The following is a 22,162-nucleotide window of genomic DNA, read 5'->3' as shown; positions in this document are numbered from 1 at the left end:
GACAAAGAAGCAGGGGCGCCTGGGTGGCTCAGTGGATTAAGCTGCTGCCTTCGGCTCAGGTCATGATCTCAGGGTCCTGGGATCGAGCCCCACATTGGGCTCTCTGCTCAGCAGGGAGTCTGCTTCCTCCTCTCTCTTTCTGCCTGCCTCTGCCTACTAGTGATCTCTCTCTCTGTCAAATAAATAAATAAAATCTTTAAAAAAAAAAAAAAAAGACAGGGGCACCTGGGTGGCTCAGTGGGTTAAAGCCTCTGCCTTCGGCTCGGGTCATGATCTCAGGGTCCTGGGATCGAGCCCCGCATCGGGCTCTCTGCTCAGCAGGGAGCCTGCTTCCCTTCTTCTCTCTCTCTGCCTACTTGTGATCTCTGTCTGTCAAATAAATAAATAAAATCTTAAAAAAAAAAAAAAGACAAAGAAGTAGACTCATTAGTTTACTTGCGATCACACAGCCAGGTAAATGGCAGAGTAAGGGATTTATACCCACATCTTTTAGGTATTATATCCTCCAATAGAGCATGTAATACCATGTCCTCATGCCAGGTGCCATGTTAAGGCCTGGAAATGCAGAGGTGAAAACACTACTTATAGAGCTCACAGTATAGTGGTAAGTAAACAAATAGAATGTGATGATTTGGATGATGGAGGTATGATCCCAGGCAGTGGGTGGACACATGCCTTTGTTTACTTGGGGAATTCAGCAAAGGCCTCAAAGAGAAGCTGGTGCTTGAAGGAAGAGTAAGAGTGTGATTAAGAGAGAGAAAGAATTCCAGGCAGAGGACATGGCAGGTGCAGTGGTGTAGAGTAGGAAGCATATTGCATTCTAGAGAGTTCTCAGCGGTTCTGAATGGCTGGAGCAGAGTGTTTGGAGAAGGTCACAGGAGATGAGACTGGTGACTCAGTCAAGAGCCTGTTCATAAAAAGCCTTATTTATGATAATGACTTATTCTTGATTTTCCTCCCAGTGCTTTCCCAGGAAGTTCTTTATTATTCTCCTCCATTTCCTTTCTTTCACTTGTCATTTCATTATTAATGTCTTTCAGGGTTCTGCTTTCTTTCTTTTTTTTTCTTTAAAGATTTTATTTATTTCTTTAAGAGAGAGTGAGGGAGGGCGCGAGAGCAGGGGAGAGAACATGATGAGTTGGTAGGGGGAGCAGAAGGAGAAGGAGAAGCAGACTCCCCGCTGAGCAGGGAGCCTGATGACTGGGACTCCAGGATCATGACCTGAGCTGAAGGCAGACGCTTAAAGACTGAGCCACCCAGGCATCCAAGGGTTCTGCTTTCTGTCTTTGGTTTTTTCTTACATATTTAAACTTCTTCCCAAATGATTCACTCTCATAGTATGCACTCCCACCCATTTGCAGATCTTTTTTCATCACTATCTTAGTGGGAACTTATCTTTTTACTTAAAATTTTCATCTGACTTCTGTAAACCTTCTTGTCTTTATCTTGCAGGTCCTTCAAACAGAACATATCTAGTATTTGTGCTGTGGAAGCAAGCACAAACAGAACATATCTAAAAGCATCTCACTATTTGTTCCCCACCCCATAAGAAGTTTCACATATGTGGACTGGATAAAAGGAAAAAAATTGAGTTTGGTTTTATAATGTATGATTAATAATTATGGCATCTCAAAGCACCTTACTGTGTAATGGGTAACTCAGCTATTTCTTGTGTAGAGATTGTGTTGGCAAATGGAAAACCCATAATGTGCTTAAAAAGAGCTTAAATTTGGGGCGCCTGGGTGGCTCAGTGGGTTAAAGCCTCTGCCTTCGGCTCAGGTCATGATCCCAGGGTCCTGGGATTGAGCCCCACGTCGGGCTCTCTGCTCGGCGGGGAGCCTGCTTCCTCCTCTCTCTCTCTGCCTCTGCCTACTTGTGATCTCTATCTGTCAAATAAAATCTTAAAAAAAAAAAAAAGAGCTTAAATTTGTTTGTGACTGTTAGTGAAGGATAAAGGATATAATGAGTCCGTGATTTTGAAGTTTTTGTGTTTTTTTTTTTAGATTTTATTTATTTATTTGACAGACAGAGATCACAAGTAGGCAGAAGCAGAGAGAGAGAGGAGGAAGCAGGCTCCCCGCCAAGCAGAGAGCCCGACGTGGGGCTCGATCCCAGGACCCTGGGATCATGACCTGAGCCGAAGGCAGAGGCTTTAACCCACTGAGCCACCCAGGCGCCCCTTTTTGTTGTTTTTTTGAAAAGTACTGTGGAATTATGTGAGTATTTAGGACCTTCCCCCCCACCACCACCCCTGTCAGCATCTGTGGGCTCTTTTTATTCTCTCCTTGCTGTGAGAAAATAGATTCCCTAAATCCTCATGTTCAAAACCTATGCTCCCAGGCCACTCTATTGGTTAGGTACATGAAAGATCAGATGCTGAGGAAAAGGTAGGACAGAAGATTGAGAGTTCCTTTGTGTTTATTATAAGTGGGTTTGCCAGGGATGCAGGGGTGGCTCAGTTGGTTAAGCCTCTACCTTAGGCTCAGGGTCATGATCCTGGGGTCCTGGGATCCAGCCCTGCATTGGGCTCCCTGCGTGGTAGAGAGCCTGCTTCTCCCTCTCCCTCTGACTGCCAATCCCCCTGCTTGTGTTCACTTTCTCTTTCTCTGTCAAATGAAGAAATAAAATTAAAAAAAAAAAAAAAAAAAAAAAAAGAAGTGGGTTTGCCATTGTTATAAAGATATTGGGAAACTTCCTGATCATCCTGGAGCTGACTGTGAGTTTGGCTGCACCAAGGAAGGCAGTGTCTTTGTACACCTGGAGAAAGGTTGTAAGCTTCCAAATTGGAGTGTGGGGGAAGTGGAAAGTAGGGAAAATGATTCTAAAGCTTTGCTCTTTTTCAAAAAGGAAAGTAACAGTGAAATTGCAAATCATGAAATGAAAATGCCAGGATTTATTGTGTCTAGCTAGCAACTCATAGGCAGGTGTGATTGAAGTGGCATTATGAGCATTAATAGAAAAGCTATCGAGGGCACCTGACTGGCCCAGTTGGTAGGGCATGCAACTCTTGATCTCTGGGTTGTGAATTTGAGCCCCCCATTGCGCATAGCAATTACTTAAAAAAAGAAAGCTATCAAAAGCAAGTCATTGTTTGAGTAAATGAATCACCTGGGATCACACTAATCTATACTCACGGCATCTAGAATTATTTCTAAAAGTGAATTTCTTCGGGGTAGGGAGAGGGTGGTGGGGTACAGACATTGGGGAGGGTATGTGCTAAGGTGAGTGCTGTGAAGTGTGTAAACCTGGCGATTCACAGACCTGTACCCCTGGGGTTAATAATACATTATATATGTTAATAAAAAAATTAAAAAATAATTTAAAACAGTGAATTTCTTCTAGAAGAAAATTGAAAAGCATCAGAGAGGGAGTTTGCATATCTTGCATGCATTATTACTGGACTTCATTTGTTATCCTTAAATTTAATGGAAAAAAATAATCACATAAAAGATTTTGTTTTATTAATTTTTGTAAATGATGTTGCTTAAAAAAAAGATTTTGGGGCACCTGGCTGACTCATTTGGTGGAGTATGTGACTCTTCATCTTGGAGTTTTAAGTTCGAGTTCCACATTGGGTGTAGAGATTACTTAAAAATATAATCTTTATTTTTAAAATATTTTATTTATGTATTTGACAAACCACAAGTAGGCAGAGCAACAGACAGAGAGAGAGGGGGTAGCAGGCTCCCTGCTGAGCAGAGAGCCCGATGTGGGGCTTGATCCCAGGACCCTGGGATCATGACCTGAGCCGAAGGCAGAGGCTTAACTCACTGAGCCGCCCAGGCGCCCCCAAAAATATAATCTCTTAAAAAAAATTTGCTTTCTTAACTTTTATGTCCACAGATCCCTGACCCCGTGGACATATTATCTGAGTGATTTCTAACCAGCTACCACCATGTGGCATTCCCTAAATTGCTTTAAGGCCAGCAGAAACAGCTCCACCAAACATTATAATACAGTTTCTCGTGTGTTTGGTCTTCTACTCTCTTTTCGTTTATCCTTACTTCTGGCCTCCAAAGCTTTAAAGTTTGGATCACTTAACGGTCTCTCTCTTTCTCTCTCTCCCATCCTTCTCCCTCTCTGTTTCTCTGCAAATGATGAAGTATAGTCTGGAATTCTAGCTGCTTAATGGGAGAGTCTACCTAAAACACACAAACACACCATTTAAAATGTTTTAGCTAATCTTACCTTAAGCCATAAAGAATCAACTGTTTACCTAATGAGGAGGCCAGAAGTTATTAGTTCCGGGATTGTTGGTTTAGTGGCTCAATAATGTTATCAGTGATTGAAACCTCTCTGGTCTCTGTTTTTCTGGTCTCTGTTTTTCAGTTCCCGGGTGTAAGCTATGTCATTCCTCTTGATCACAAGATGGCTGCCACTGTTCTAAGCATCATGTCTTTTTTACTTGCGTACTTTAAAAAAAAAAAAGATTTTATTTATTTATTTGACACAGAGAGAAAGCTAGAAAGGGAGCACAGCAGGGGTAGTGGGAGAGGGAGAAGTAGGTTTCCTGCTGAGCAAGGAGCCGGACACAGGGCTCCGTCCAAGGACCCTGGGATCAGGAACTGAGCTGAAGGCAGACACTTAACAGAAAGAGCCATCCAGGCGTCCCCCCACCCGCCCTGCGCCTTTAAAAAATCTCTATGCCCCGCATGGGGCTTGTACTCAGATTCTTTACTGACTGAGCAGCCAGATGACTTCTCCCCCCAACCAGCACATCCTGATGTAATGTCTAAAGCAGAAAACAAGATTGGGGGGTATATGGGTGGCCCAGGGTAGCCAGGTCTTTCTCTGGTTACATCCCTCTCTCTCTCTCTCTCTCTCTCTTTTTTTTTTCTCTTTTTTTTTAATCAGGGAGAAAAATGTTTCCTAGAAGCCATCTTGCAAAAACCTCCTTTCATTTCATTGGTAGGATTGGATCATGGGCTCACCCCTAGAAAAATTTTTAGGAATGAAGGATAGAATACTGTGTATTGGGGTTGGGTATGTTATCATTCAACTAGAATGGTTGGGAAAGATTAGAGAAAGGTGTTAGGTAGCAAACCAACAATATATGCTTTATCTAAATAGCTAGAACTTGTTTGAATTTTAGATCCTATGAATTTGCAATTAATTTACTGGATGTTTACTATGGTTAGGCTTAAAGACTGAATCTTATGTTCAATTTATCTTCCTCAGTGGAAAGACAGTAGTTTCTAAGTTTTTTTCTATTTAGCTATCTTTACAGGGGCTTGATATAAACTTTGTGGTTAATGTTTCCATGGTGATCAAAAACATTATCCTCTAAGAGCATTCCTTTAGAACCTAACAGTGAAGAACACAGTTTAGATGATGATCACAGGAATAAACAAAGATAGTCCTTGACAATTGTTGAGAGTGTGTTTTGAAAGAATTTATTCCTCAGTTGATGTGATGTATGAGTTACATTACTGAAATTACATCTGGGTTTAAATTTAAAACTATCTTCAATAGAGAGAAGAGTCTCAATTTTACACTTAAATTTCTGAGTGAATCTGTTGAGATGGTCTATGTAATAATTTCTACATCACAATTTCTTATTTTTCAACTTGAAATTATACTAGGATAGGGGCACCTGATTGGCTCAGTTGGTAGAGCATGCAACTCTTGATATTAGGGTTGTGAGTTCAAGCCCCACATTGGTCATAGAGCTTACTTAAAAAAAAAAAAGAAAAAGAAAATTATGCTATTGTAAAAGAAATCTTTAAGGTGTGGTATCAGTTCATTCTACAAATATTTTTTAATATATATTTTTAAAGATTTTGTTTAGTTGAGCAAGAGAGCTTACGTAAGAGAGAGCAGGAAGCGGGAGGGCACAGAAGGAGAAGCAGACTCCCCGTGGAGCAGGGAGCCCAAAGTGGGACTTGATTCCAGGACCCTGAATCATAACCTGAGCTGAAGGCAGGTGCTTAACCAACTGAGGCACCCAGCCACCCCTACATATATATTTTTTGATGCCTAATATGCCAAATAACACTGCCAGACAGTGTTACAGAATTTGGGAGGCAACAGTGGCAAAATGAAGTCCCTGGCCTTGTGGAGCTTATAGTGTAGCAGGTAGGACAGATAGAAAAGAAAGATGTAAAAATAAATATATACCACCTCATACCTGTTAGTATGGATACTATCAAAATATAGCAAATGGGGACACCTGGGTGGCTCAGTCGTTAAGCGTCTGCCTTTGGCTCAGGTCATGATCCCAGGGTCCTGGGATTGAGCTTCCCATCAGGTTCCCGGCTCAGCGGGAAGCCTCCTTCTCCCTCTCCCACTCCCCTGCTTTTGTTCCCTCTCCTGCACTCTCTCTGTCAAATAAATAAATAAAATATTAAAAAAAAAGTAGCAAATAAGTGTTGGTGAGGATGTGGAGAAATTGGAACCCTTGTGCACTGCTGGTGGGAATGTAGAATTGTGTAGCTGCTGTGGAAAACAGCAAACAGTATGGTGGTTCCTCAAAAAATTAAAAAAAGAACTACCCTGTGATTCAGTAATTCCACTTCTAGGTATATAACCAAATGGGTTGAAAGCAGGAACTTGAATAGATATTTGTACACTCATTTTCATAGACGCATTCTAGCTAAAAGGTGAAAGCAACCAAAGTGTCCCTCAATGGAATAGTGGATAAACAAAATGTGGTATATACATATGATGAAATACTATTCAGCCTTAAATAGGAAGGAAATTCTGACATGTACTACAATATGGGTGAACCTTGAAGATACTATATTGAATGAAATAAGCCAGTCACAAGTATGATTATACTTATATGAGAAACACTTACAGGAATTACACTTATATAAGAAATTCATGGAGACAGAAAATAGAATGGTGGTTGTCAGGGACTGTGGAGAGGGTGGAATGGGAAGTTGTTTAATGGGTGTGAAGTTTCGGTTGTGTGGCAATGTGAATGCACTTTACACTATTGAACTGTACACTTAAAAATGGTTAAGATGGTAAGTTTTATGTTATGAATATTTTACCACAGTTTTAAAAAAATAAATAAATAAATAAGGGGCGCCTGAGTGGCTCAGTTGGTTAAGTGCCTGCCTCTGGCCCAGGTCATGAACCAAGGGTCCCCTGGGTCATGATTCAAAGGTCCCACATCGGGCTCCTCGCTCAACGGGGTGTCTGTTTCTCCCTCTCCCTCTGCCTATTGCTCCCCCTGCTTGTGCTGTCCCCCTCTCTCTGTCAAATAAATGAATAAATAAAATCTCTCTCTCTGTCAAATAAATAAATAAAATCATAAAAAATGCTTTAAAAAATAAGAAGGGAAGAAAGGAAGGAAGGAAGAAAAAAAATATCAGGTAGTGATCAGGTCTGTGGAAGAGATAAAACAAAGGCAGGTGTGGGAGCACACGAGGTGAAGGGGGTGTAGATTACTACTTTATATTTAGTGGTCAGAGAAGGCCTCCCAGATGAGTGATAGTCACGTGGAGTTTTGAAGCATACGAAGGAGGGATCACACGTCTGTGGGAATAGCATTTTAGACAGATGTTAAGCAAAGGAGAATGGTCAAAGGTAGGGCCAGTTTAATACATTCTAGGAGTAGAGAGATTGCCACTGTAGCTGGTGAGATAGAATGAGGCCTCGGAGGGGGGGATAGGCAGATCATGTTTCCGGTTATGACACTGAGTATATATAAATGCATCTTGGTATGAATAAAATATGGGTATTATATTTCTCTATACTTGTAGACATAGTGTCATTTGTTTGAAAGCAGATGATTATATTGACCTAAATCATGTATGTTTTTCTCTGAATACTCCTGCAGTTAACAGAGGAAGGTTCATATTGGTGTACATAGTTCCTAAACTATGTTAGTGAGATTCTTCTCCACTGCCCTCACCACCTCCCACTCTCTCCCATCTTGTCAGTCTTTTAAAGGAATATTTTTCGGGGCGCCTCAGTGGCTCAGTGGGTTAAAGCCTCTGCCTTCAGCTCAGGTCATGATCCCAGGGTCCTGGGATCGAGCCCCGCATCGGGCTCTCTGCTCAGTGGGGAGCCCACTTCCCCCTCTCTCTGCCTGCCTCTCTGCCTACTTGTGATCTCTCTCTCTGTCAAATAAATAAATAAAATCTTTAAAAAAAAAAAAGAATTCTGTTATTGCAAAGGTAAATTTTAAAGTACAGTAATCAGTGCCTGAGTGGCTTCTTAGTTGATTGTCTGCCTTCGGCTCAGGTCATGATCCTGGGGTCCTGGGATCCAGCCCCACATCAGGCTCTTTGCTGAGCAGGGAACTGGCTTCTCCCTCTCCCTCTGCCTGTCGCACTACCTTCTTGTGCTCTTGCTCTCTGTCTCTCTGTCAAATAAATAAATAAAATCTTTTTAAAAATTAGAAAGTGAAAGTACATATATTAAAGTATAAGCCTTTCTGATTTTATTTTATTATTATTATTATTTTTTAAAGGATTTTATTTGTAAGTAATCTCTATATCCAACCTGGGGCTTGAACTTACAACCCCGAGATCAAGAGTTGCATATTCCTCCAGCTGAGCCAGCCAGGCACCCCAAGCCTTCTTCTTTTTTTTTTTTTTTAATTTTTTAAAAGATTTTATTTATTTATTTGACAGACAGAGATCACAAGTAGGCGGAAAGGCAGGCTGAGAGAGAGAGGAGGAAGCAGGCTCCCTGCTGAGCAGAGAGCCCGATGTGGGGCTCCATCCCATGACCCTGAGATTATGACCTGAGCCGAAGGCAGAGGCTTTAATCCACTGAGCCACACAGGTGCCCCAAGCATTCTTGACTTTAGAATCATTGGGTAATTCACTGAATATATATAATGAATTTTCTTAGTGTTTATAAATATCCAGCAATAGTTCACTATGAAGTTTATGCACAGATTAAATATTACATACATGGTTCAGCATATAATAACTATAGTGTGCAGTGTAGAGAGTTACTGTTAAAATACTATTATATAGGGAAGCCTGGGTGGCTCAGTTGGTTAAATGTCTGCGTTTGGCTCAATCATGATCCCAGGGTCCTGGGATTGAGCCCTGCATTGAGCTCCATGCTCAGTGGGGAGTCTGCTTCTCCCTCTGCTACTCCCCCTGCTTGTGCTCTCTCTCTCTGACAAGTAAATAAATAAAATCTTAAAAAAATTACTATTATGTGAATTGTTTAATTCAAAATTTTACATGAAACTGAAAAACAAAACAAAACTTTTTCTAATTATGGCAATGTGTGATTATGCCATAAGATTTAGCCTCAAAAGATGAGGTTCAAGTATATGTTATTTACTAGATGTAAGCCCTTTGAAAAGTTATGAATCCTCTCGGAAACTCAGTTTCTTCACTTGAAAATAGTATCTACCGATGGGGGTGCCTGGGTGGCTCAGTGGGTTAAGCCTCTGCCTTTGGCTCAGGTCATGATCTCAGGATCCTGGGATGGAGCCCCACATCGGGCTCTCTGCTGAGCAGGTAGCCTGTTCTTCCTCTCTCTCTGCCTGCCTCTCTGCCTACTTGTGATCTCTGTCTGTCGAATAAATAAAAAGAAAAAAAGAAGAAAATAATATCTACTGAATATGGTTGCTGTAAGAACTAATCGAGATATTGTAAGTAGAGCACATGGGATACATGCAATTAATTGTTGTGAAATTATAAGTCATATATCATTAATAATGTCATTTGAATAGGAATTATCCATGCATTTTAGTGGCTCTCCTCCATCTAGAAGGGGATTAAAGGTGGAAATCTGATCAGAAGGGGTAGAAACATTGGAGGACTCTGTCTTAAAGCTGCATTTTCATAGCAAGCATACTGTTTTAGTTAGGTTGTATGTTCTTTGGGGGCCTTTTGGGAGGAAGGGCCCCCTAGACACCACTGTGAATTTAGTTATTCTGAAAATTAAAGTGTATTTAAACACTCCAAAATCAAAGGAAATGCTGTCATTTATATTAGTATGTATAGTAACTAATATCTACACATTTTATTTATATAACACATACCAAGTACCAGTTTTATAAATACTTTACTTGCAGTGGTGTACCATGGACCAGCTCAATTAGAGCCTATTATTATAATACCAGAAACTCTGTGAGCTGATTGACCTCACAGTGGTAGCTTGACCTCTCATCAGTAAGAAATTGGCAATTGCTACAAAGTACTCTTACCCCCAGACCAATCTTTTAAAAAAATATTTTATTTATTTATTTGAGAGAGGGAGAGAGCATGAGAGGGGAGAAGGTCAGAGGGAGAAGCAGACTCCCGGTGGAGCTGGGAGTCGATGTGGGACTCGATCCCAGGACTCCAGGATCATGACCTGAGCCAAAGGCATTTGCTTAACCAACTGAGCCCCCCAGGCGTGTGCCCCAGACCAATTTTAACCATTTACCCTCACACCATGGTGTGCACCAACTTTTTTACTCTCACAATGACCCTATAAAATGTGTACCATTATCATTCCTGCTTTACAGATGAAGAAACCGAGGGCCGGGAAGTTGAGGTCATTGGTCCATGGTCATGTAGATAATAAGTAGCACAAGAGGGATTTTTATTGTATCAATCAGGCTCTGAAATTCTTTGCATTGTTATTGTTGGTTTGCTCCCAAAGCAGTGTTCTCTTCTTGCTGTGTTTTCTACAAAACAGGATGTAGCCTCACATTTGAAGGTTGGAATGTACTCTTAGAAGTCATCTACATGGGTCTCTACCAAGACTCTATGGGCTCCTCTGGATTGGAAAGAGCCTGGGTCTCCCTCTACTTCTAAATAGTACTCATTATTCCTCCTGAGATTCAGATTCCTGGAGATCTAGGAGTAAAGAACTTGGATTTGATTATATCTTAAGATGTCTTCCAGGTATAAAATTCTTGCTTAACCGAAGCTTATCCAATTCTGTCTCTTGACACTTGTTCCAGTGGAGACTCAGTGTCTGCTCCATGTACAGCCTGTAATTCTACCTGAGCAAGCCTTGGAGTTCACTGGCAATTTTTCTCTAGTTGTTTTATACATGTGCCTATTTTTGACAGAGATTAAGTAGGTTTTAGGCTAATAGCTTATCAAGATTTTGAAAATTAGACTTTAAGCCTTGTGAAGGCAGAAACCCTGTCTGTTTTGTTCACTGGCACAGATGGAGCATCTAGGTCAGATTAGACATTTGTTGAAAGAATACGTGAAATTTTCTTTAGTTCATTTCAGCAATTCAACTTCAAGTCAAATCATCCAGGGTTAATATTATGAGTATAGGTTGAATATTGGAGGTGGACGAGATTAGAAAATTAGGAAACCAAGACCACTTATATTATGTGATGTGATGTATGTCTGTGTTTGTGTAACATGCATATATACACATAGAATATCTGCGGAAGGACACGGAAGGAACTGATAACAGTGCTTTCCTTTAGGAGGGAAGAGTGTGAATTCCAATGTAAGCCTACCTACACACCTTCCTTAAAAGAAATGCTATCGGGTGCCTGGCTGGCTTAGTCAGTAGACCATGACTCTTCATCTCGGGGTCGTGAGTTCAAGACTGAACCACATGGTACATAAAAATTACCTTTAAAAAAAAAAAAAAGCAGTCAGTTAATATCTGACTCTTGGTTTTGGCTCAGGTCATGACTTCAGGGTTGTGAGATCCAGCCCTGCATTGTGCTGTGTGCTTAGTACTCAGGGTGGAGTCTGCTTGAAACGCCCCCTCCCCATCTCTCTCAAATAAATAAATAAATCTTTTTTTTTTTTTTTTTTTTTTTTTAAGCAAGAAGATGCTGTATCTTCTACTCTTTTCGGGAGGAAAGTAACTCCTCATATTAGCTCACTGATGGGACTTGTTGAGTTATATAAAACATTATACTTAGTGTAGTAAGTGATAGGAGCATTCCTGCTGTTCCCTCTTTCTAGTTAAGTTCAGGGCCAGAAAGCACTTCAGGGATGGCTTAGTGACTTTGCATGGTATGTGTTCAAAGTTATTAATTGTCAAGAACTACTTACAGAGAAAATATGCTGGGAAGAACTCTGTTAGGGATATGTAAAATCAATGAAAGACAAGCTACCTGCCACCAGATAGCTGTAATTCCCACTTTGTTTTTTGATAACAGAGATGTAGAGAGTAATCTGAGAACTTTGAAGGAATCTGACCAAGGGAACATGTCCCTTCACTTTATCAAAGATGATCGCCACCATTTTTCTTTCAGGATCTCAAGGACTACTTGTCTAATTTCTAATGTCATTTTAGTTATAATAGCACTTTGTTCCATTACATTGGAAAAGATGTTCATGCTTATTTTTAAAACGTAAGAATAAAAAATAATACAGAGAGGGGCGCCTGGGTGGCTCAGTGGGTTAAAGCCTCTGCCTTCGGCTCAGGTCATGATCCCAGGGTCCTGGGATCGAGCCCCGCATCGGGCTCTCTGCTCAGCAGGGAGCCTGCTTCCCCTCCTCTCTCTGCCTACTTGTGATCTCTGTCAAATAAATAAATAAAATCTTTAAAAAAAAATACAGAGAAATGTTTCTATTGTTTCACCACCCTGAAATACCCACCACTGCTGTGAGACATTTCTTTCCATTTTCACTTTTTATAGTACTTTGTTGGTGTGTGTAGGAAGTAATCTGGGCATTTTGCCCGGTTTGGCTTAATTTTTGTTTATTTGTGAAGTGCCTTAGATTGCATTACACTTATTAAATCATTACTGTTATTAGCTGTTACTAATGATACATCATAATGTGTTCTTATCAATCTAAAACTGAAGCAATAAAAGTCCATTCCCTAGGGCAATCTCATATATTTTCTCAATTATGAAGAAATGACGCACATTGGAAATATAACTCCGACTACAACAAATTGAAAATTCCCTTGATTGTGGTTCCTTAAGTATTTCTTCTCTGTATATATCACTTAGTGGGAAAGCAGGGTGGTTCTTGTCCTATCGCCCAACACATGGTGGCTTTTCTACCTTCCCAGATTATCTCTGTCTTTAATCTTCTCAGTCTCTACCTACCATGTTTCAGGTCATCTTCAAGGACTGCCACCAATTTTATTTCCTGCAGAGAGGCATTCCTTGTCACACTAACCTTCACACCGAACAGCAATGAATCTCTCACTGAAACCCCTGCCTACTTACTATCTGTACCATTCATGTGGTATTGATATTCTATTTCCCTTCTTTTTTATTGTGGTAAACAATTCATAACATGAAATTGACTGTCTTAACCATTGCTAAGTGTACAGTACAGTAGTGTTAAGTATATTCATATTGTGGTGCAGCTGATCTCCAGAACTTTTTCTTTTCTTTTCTTTTTTTTAAGATTTTATTTATTTATTTGATAGAGATTACAAGTAGTCAGAGAGGCAGGCAGAGAGAGAGAGAGAGAGAGAGAGAGAGGAGGAAGCAGGCTCCCCGCTGAGCAGAGAGCCTGATGCGGGGCTCGATCCCAGGACCCTGAGACCATGACCTGAGCTGAAGGCAGAGGCTTTAACCCACTGAGCCACCCAGGCTTCCCTCCAGAACTTTTTCAACTTGCAAAACTGAAACTCTGTTCCTATTAAACAGCAGCTCCCGATTTCCCCTTACCACAGCCCCTAGTAACCACCATTCTATTTGTGTTTCTATGAATTTGGCTACTCTTGGTACCTTGTGTAAGTGGTATCATATAGTATTTGTCTTTTTATGACTGACATTTCATATATTCTATTTTCCTTGATTTTTTTTCTATTTTCCTTGATTTTGAATATATATATTATATATATATTTATACAGGTGTGTATAGATAAATATATATATATATTTTATATATATATATATATTTTTTTTTTTTCCTTTCTGTCAGATTTTAAGCTACCAGAAAGATATGGTCATGTACATTTTCTGATCCTTTATGTTGACCAGTATAGGATAGTTTTCATTACTATGTTCAATAAGCTTGTATTGAATGAGTAAAGACAGACTTTCAAATATGACCCATACATAGAATTGCTTTAACTACACGCCTTGCATACCTTTTGTGGAGACCATTAAGGATACTTATGTAACATTTTTTATTCATAGGTTCTTTTTTTCTTTTCTTTTTTTAATTATTTTCCCAGCAAGTTTTAGCTTTGCTGGCAGATTTAATGTAGATAATTTGGGAGTCATTTCTACCGTTTTCCCCCAAATTATACCTTTTCTTTTAGGTCTCAGAATAGAAATAAACCCAGGGATCACCAGTCCCTTTCAATTAAATCATATATATGTTATATAATATGTAGACTCCTTTACCTAACTTAATGACTCAAACTGATAAATTACCTAATTTACCTAACTTAATGACATAGCTGTTAAATATATCTTAAAGAAATAAAAAGTAGAACCCCAAAATTTATAAAACAAGGTTCTCTATTTTACATATGAAGAAACTGAGTCCAGAGAACTGGGTGTACAAAAGAATGTGGCAGATTGTCACTTCCTCTCCATGAAGGCAAATTTTGGGCACACTAACCAGGTGTAGAAGAAATTTTGGTCACGTAGGCTTTTCTTGGCAATCACATCATTTCCATAGGTGCTGAATGTTGGTAGGGTTCTTTTTCTCCAAATCCTTTTTCGAGGTAAAATGGGTGAGGAGTCATCCGGCTCTTCGGCACTGGTGAAGGGCTAACTTGCCTTGATTCTGGGCATTGTCTCAGTAGCCCCCGGGGGAGCTGGGCTAAAGCTGGAGAAAAAGAGAAGTGGTTAGAGGATCGTGACAGCAATTCTTTCTTTATGGAGCATAATTAACAGGCTTATGACCATTGGGTAGTGGTGGTGGCTCTTTCTAGAATGTCTCCTAGTGTTTTTAAGATCTTGGGCTCTGGAGATTCTCTGTCTAGGTTCACATCCTGGTCCTGAATCTTGCTCGCCATGTGACCTCAGACTGGCCATGCCGTCCCCCTAATCCTCAGTTTCCACATCTGTAAATTAGGTATGATCTGTGTGGCAGAGCTGTTGTGAGAATTAAATGATATCTGGCACCTAGGAAATACTTCAGAAATGTCAGTTATTTTTCATGGCCAAGAGGAAAGTTCTAACAGGTCATACTGCTTGATTAATTGATTGATTTTTTTAAAAAAGATTTATTTGTTTATTTGACAGACAGAGATCACAAGTAGGCAGAGAGGTAGGCAGAGAGGCAGGCAGAGAGGGGTGGGGGGGGAAGCAGGCTCCCCGCTGAGCGGAGAGCCCCATGTGGGGCTCGATCCCATGACCCTGGGACCATGACCCGAGCCGAAGGCAGAGGCTTTAACCCACTGAGCCACCCAGGTGCCCCTGATTGATTGATTTTTCAAAGACTTTATTTATTTATTAGAGAGAGAGAGGACAAGTGGGTAGAGGAGCAGAAGGAGAGGGAGAAACGGACTCCTCACTGAGCAGGGAGCCTAATGCAGGACTTGAACCTAGGACCCTCGGATCGATGACCTGAGCTGAAGGCAGATGTTCAACCAACTAAGCCACCCAGGTGGCCCATAATGCTTGATTTAAAAACACATTAGACTATGGCATGTCCAGAAATATGTAAGTTCTCTCTGTAAATTTGTTGCCTCTCACTGAAATAAATCTTTGAGTACATATATAGTATTATCTCTGTGAAATTTAAATTAATAATCTCTCAACCATCTATCTTAGTTATCAATTCCTGCATAAGAAACCATTCCAACTTTTTTTTAAAAAATATTTTATTTATTTATTTGACAGACAGAAATCACATGCAGGCAGAGAGGCAGGCAGAGAGAGAGAGAGGAAGGGAAGCAGGCTCCCTGCTGAGCCGAGAGCCCGATGCTAGGCTCCATCCCAGGACCCCTGGATCATGACCTGAGCCGAAGGCAGCCGCTTTAACCCACTGAGCCACCCAGGCGCCCCTCCATTCCAACTTTTAGTGGCTTCAAACTGTAGTGATCATTTATGTGTTCATGATTTTGCCATTTTTATAGAACTGGATGGAGTGGCTTGTCTCTTCTGCATGTGGTGTCAGCTGGGGCAGCTTGACTGGGTTTGGATGATCTGTTTCTAAGATTCTAAGAGGGCTCCTTCACATGAGTGGGAAGCTGGTGCTGGTTGTTGCCTGTGAGTTTGGTTGCAGCAGACATTCATTCTGGCTCAGGGGACTAACTTGGATCTTGTTGTCAGCTGGGTTCTCAGGAGTCTTTCATGTGGCCTCAACATAGAGCTCCCTTGGGTTTCCCCCTAACTTGGTGGTCTCAGTGTAGCTGGACTGTGTACATGGGGATTAGCTTCCAAGTGCGCAAAAAGAGGAAGCTACTACGCTTTCTTGAGGGTTAGGTTTGATTACTGAAGAGTATCTTCCACTGTATCTTATTGGCTAAAGTGTGTCAGATTCATGAAGATGGGACCAGCGGTGCCTGGGTGGCTCAGTCGGTTGGGCATCTGCCTTTGGCTCAGGTCATGATCTGGGGTCCTGGGATTCAGCCCCACATCGCATCGGGCTCCCTGCTTCTCCCTCTCCCACTCCCCCTGCTTGTGTTCCCTCTCTTGCGGTGTAACCTCTCGGTCAAGTAAGTACAATCTTAAAAAAGAAGAAGACAGAACTGCACAAGGATGTAAAGAGCAGGAGGTGTGCATCGTTGGGGCCCACTAGTATAGCAGACCACCATACCACTCTTCTAATATAAACATTTGGCTACCTTTGGTGTATAAGAGAACATTCGTTTATATTAATTTATTATTTCCACATTTACTGAGTGTCTATCCTGTGCCAGGCCGTATAGTAGGCCCCAGGATACCACTCGTACAGGTAAGCAAAATGTACAAGATCTTTGTCTTGATAGAGCACGGGATTTCATTAACTCATCATTTCATGGGTCCTCTGAGAGTGGTAAGAAATACACTGCCAGCATTTAAGCAGGGACCCTAACTTTGCCTGTGGGTTCAGGAAAATTCTCATTTGGGAGGTCAAAATAATACATTCTATAGGAGTTCGATGAAAGGAGAGAAGCAGAGTTAAAGTAGGCAAGGAGGCATCTGTTTTGTCTGCTATTAAATGATGGGAAACACTTAAAATGGTTAAGCATGGCGGAGGATGAAAGAACACAGTGCTGAGCCTGGGGAAGCTAGCAGTGTTTGTGTGTGAATGGGTAAGAGGAGTGCTGGGTTGTACTACTTCACTGCTCTCTAATGTGGGGCCAGGGCATGTGCTTACAAAACAGGAGTGTGTTTGATTCTCATGAATCTAGGGATTGACCCTTCCACCTGGAGGTTATCAGCAAAATACCCAAGTGATTCCAGAGAGGGAGAGGCAAATGTGCATGGGATGCAAGCTTTTAAAAGCTACCTCTGCCCACCCCCACCCTTGTGCCAAATTACCAAAGTCCTGATGTTCCCCGGGGCGGCGGGGGTGGGGGGGTGGCATTTCTCCCACTTCCCCACCAGTCACTTTTTCTGATAAATCTGTATTGTTTCCCTCTCTTTTATTAACAGAGGAAATTAGAGAATGACTGGTTTAATTCAAGCATGCTAAGAAGTTATCAGAAAAATATTTCTTAATAAAAATATCATTGTCATTGTTGAATACTACCATTGTCTAATTTCCTACTTCAAATAGGATTTTTTATCGATTAGAATAAAACAGGAGCAGATTTAATTAATTTAGGCCTACCCACCTATATGATAAGGAAGCTGGATTAGTTCTGATTAGGTTTAATACTTTGTTTCTGCTTTAGGAATGGAAAATATGTAGTTTGAGTTTTACTTTTCAAATACGTTTGTTTCATTTATAGACATTAAAAAAAAAAAAAAAAGCATATAGGGACACCTGGGTGGCTCAGTCGGGTAAGCGTCTGCCTTCAGCTCAGGTCATGATCCCAATTCTGGGATCTAGTCCCCCACTGGGTGCTCTGCTCTGCCGAAGAGCCTGTTTCTCCCTCTCCCTCTGCTTGCCCTCCCCTGCGTGTTCTCTCTCTCTGTCAAGTGACTAGGTGAAATCTTAAAAAAAAAAAAAACACATCGAAATATGTTAAATACAAAATTTAATAACTGCCAACCACAAATTTGAGTTAAATTAAAATCTCCATTTCCTTCAGGTCTGGACCCCATAGTTAAATTTGGTCGAAGAAAAATACACGACAGTGGTGTCTGGTTGTCCTTTAGTTGACGGTCCTGAATCTCAAGGGAGATGAATGTTGTCCAGAAGTGTTACTGCACTCACTTCCCTCATCCCACGCACTCAGATTTCAGTGAGCATCACTCCCGCCTGGGGGGTTTGTTGGAGGGAGATGTAGGAGTGCAGCCCTCCAGTTTCTTGGCCTTGAGAATCTGTAATTGCCAGCAAGTTCCCAACCTCATACTGGTGCTGCTGGTCCAGGCAGCACACGTTGTAAACCGTGACTTAGATCATTCACTCTCTCACTCCATTTAATAATTTCCTCTCTCCATTCTCATAAACATCTTCTTTCACATTCATGCTCAGCTGATGGCCTTGCTCCTGGATTCATGGAGAAAACGGAAGCCATCAGGAGAGAACTCCACAAACTCCCATCAGCACCAGCAAGCTGTGACCACCCCATAGAGCCAAGCACCTAAGTTCCCAGTTATTTCCTTAGAGAAGTCTTATGAAGTCTCTTTACAAAAAATACGGATTTGAATTTATATGACACATGCATCCTAATAAAATACAACTGATATCACTTTATATATTGGATTGCTGTGTATTTAGCTATTTGAGTTATACTGCAAAAAACAAAATCTAGGGAGCCTGGGTGGCTCAGTTGTTAAGTGTCTGCCTTCAGCTTAGGTCATGATCCCAGAGTCCTGGGGTCCGGCCCCAATGTGGTGGGCTCCCTGCTCAGCAGGAAGCCTGCCTCTCCCTCACCCACTTCCCCTGTTTGTGTTCCCTCTCTTGCTGTGTTTCTCTCTGTCAAATAAATAAATAAAATCTTTTTTTAAAAAAAGAGTCTGTTTCTTTTTTTAAAAAAAGATTTTATTTATTTCTTTGAGAGAGAGAGAATGAGAGAGAGTGCAGGAGAGATGGGGACAGTCAGAGGGAGCAGCAGACTCCCTGCTGAGCTGGGAGCCATATGTGGGACTCCATCCTGGGACTCCAGGATCATGACCTGAGCTGAAGGCAGTTGCCCAACCAGCTGAGCCACCCAGGTGCCCTAAGAGTCTGTTTCTGGAAAAAAAAAAAAAAAAAAAAAAAAAAAGAAAAGAAAAGAAAAAAGAAAAACCACTGGAGTTCATGACCTGTAAGATCCCTTGCAGCTGAATCATTTTTAGACTTCATGTCTTGTGGGTTAATGAGATAGGAATTGAAAGGAGACAGAATAATCCTCAAAAAGGAAAGGAGGGATCACTTCCATGGAAAAAATTAAGTAGAGAAACACTGCAACAGTTATTTTGTTGCACAAAAGGTCCCTGTCGTGATGAACTTATATAGAGAGTTGCTTATTAGGAATCAGTCATCACATTAAAAGATATTGTGTCGGTGGGTGACATCATCTGAATTATGTTTTAAAAAAATCACTTGTTGGGGTGCCTGGGTGGCTCAGTGAATTAAGCCTCTGCCCTCTGCTCAGGTCATGATCCCACGGTGCTGGGATTGAGTCCTACATCGGGCTCCTGGATCAGCCGGGAGGCTGCTTCTCCCTTTCTCTCTTTCCTTCCTCCTGCTCATGCTCTCTCTGTGTCAGATAAATACATAAATAAATGAATGAATAAGATCTTAAGAAAAATCACTTGCTACTGTTTGGTGATCAGGTGGAGTAAGGACAAGAGTGTTAGCAAGACTAGTTAAGATAGTACAGTAATCCGGGACACCTGGGTGGCTCATTGGGTTAAGGCCTCTGCCTTCAGCTTGGGTCATGATCCCAGGATCCTGGGATCGAGCCCCACATCGGGCTCTCTGCTCAGCGGGGAGCCTGCTCCCTCCTCTCTCTCTGCCTGCCTCTCTGCCTACTTGTGATCTCTGTCTGTCAAATAAATAAAAATAAAATCTTAAAAAAAAATTACAGAAAAGAAACCTCACAACCTTTAAAAAAAAAAAAAGATAGTACAGTAATCCATGGAAGAGATAATTGTGATTTGGATTAGTGCCATCAATGGAGATAGAGAAAAGTGTTGAATATTTAGGAAACAGAGTTCACAGACATTCTGATGAGTATGTGAGGGAAAGAAATGGAACAAGAAGATGCAAGGTTTGTCATTAATAATAGTTTGAATCAGTTTTTATTTCCTCTTAATACTTTCTGTATTTCCCCAGTTGTCATCTTGCATTAATAATGAGAAAGAAGTAACAAATGTCTTTTACATTATTAAAAATAGTGAATAATGGTGCCTGGGTGGCTCAGTTGGTTCAACATTTGACTCTTGGTTTTAGCTCAGGCCAGGATCTCAGGGTTGTGAGATGGAGTCCCATGTTGGGGCTCTGTGTGCAGTGGGGAGTCTGTGTCCCCTCTCCCTCATTGCGTATACACATTCTCTCTAAAATAAATAAAATAAAATCTTTAAAAAATTAGTGAACTGGGGCCCTTGGGTGGCTCAGTTGTTAGGCATCTTCCTTCAGCTCAGGTCATGATCCCAGTGTCCTCCTAGAATCGAGCCCTGCATTGGGCTCCCTGCTCTGTGGGAAGCCTGCTTCTCCCTCTCCCCCATCCCCCTGCTTATGTTCCCTCTCTTGCTATGTCTCTCTCTGTCAAATAAATAAATAAAATCTTAAAAAAAATAGTGCATAAATTTGTAAGTCATTTAGAAAGAAAGGTAGGCACAGAATGAATGTAACTTCTGAATATCTGATTGCTGTGTACAATCATAACAAAAGCTATGCTAATGAAAGAAATTTTCTTTTCCTTTTTTTTTTTTTTTTAAAGATTTTACTTATTTATTTGACAGACAGAGATCACAAGTAGGCAGAGGCAGGCAGAGAGAGAGAGAAGCAGGCTCCCCGCCGAGCAGAGAGCCCGATGCGGGGCTCAATCCCAGGACCCTGAGATCATGACCTGAGCTGAAGGCAAAGGCTTTAACCCACTGAGCCACCCAGACGTCCCTGAAAGAAATCTTTTAATTTATCTTTTATGACAGTGCTTTATATTCAGAACATATGGGAATATATATATAAACTTTTCTTATGTTCAAGTGTAAATTCCACAAGGACAGGCGTTGTGTTTCATTTTTCACTATTTATTTTCCCTGATACCTAATTGAAGCTAAATAAATATTGGTGGGTGAATATATATATATATACATACATATGTGTATATATATATATATATATTTAACATATTTTTAAGTTTATTTGTAATTATTTTGTTTATAATAATCAATTTTGAGGGCACCTGGGTGGTTCAGTGGGTTAGAGCCTCTGCTTTCGGCTCGGGTCGTGGTCCCGGGGTCCTGGGATCAAGCCCCACATCAGGCTCCCTGCTCGGCAGGGAGCCTGCTTCGCTTCTCTCTCTCTCTGCGTGTCTCTCTGCCTACTTGTGGTCTCTATCAAATAAATAAGTAAAATCTTAAAAAAAATCAATTTTGACATATTTATTGAACGATAGGTACTTTAGGAAGACAGTATTCAATCTCTTCAGTATTAGCATGTGTTACTGTATTTTCTTCAGAAGGATGTGGTAACTTCAACATACTCCAAATTGATTGGATCCCTGTTAATCCTAGGGGATTCTTTCTAGCTCCAAGAAAGCCCAGGCAAGTGTCAGGTTAATTTTTTAATTAGTGGTTTCTCTATTTACCTATTTCTATGAGGCTAACAGTTGGCCCTGAATCAGAAACATGGTCTACTTTAGATGCACTTGCATAGTTAGCTTTAATGCTCAGGCAGCACCAGCAGCACCAGAAAACACCAGTATGTTTTTTGTTTTTGTTTTTGTATTTATCAGTGAAGTATGATTATAGTTTATAGTTTCAGGGCTGAGAGAAGAGCCATATAATACACTTTTATACTAAAATAATCAATTAAAATTAAATCTTTGCCAGTATTGCCCCCACCTTGGATGATCTGGTCTCGTCTCTTGCATATCCCATCTGCTGATTTGCTTTCGTTCCTTTCTTGTCTCTTATTAGCTGTCTCACTAGTCTCACACTGTCTTGCTTATCCTTTACTACCAGAGAGATATTTATAAAACTCAAATTTTATAAGGATTTATGAAGAATTTATGAAGAATTATTTCTTTGCTTAAAAATATTAAATGATTCCTTATTGCCTTTAACACAAAGTCCAAATTCTTTTTTTTTTTAATTTATTATTTG

Source organism: Enhydra lutris, unplaced genomic scaffold, assembly GCF_002288905.1.
Source record: "Enhydra lutris kenyoni isolate GAN:26980312 unplaced genomic scaffold, ASM228890v2 scaffoldscaffold3, whole genome shotgun sequence".
Taxonomy (NCBI): domain Eukaryota; kingdom Metazoa; phylum Chordata; class Mammalia; order Carnivora; family Mustelidae; genus Enhydra; species Enhydra lutris.
This window is presented reverse-complemented; position numbering follows the sequence as displayed.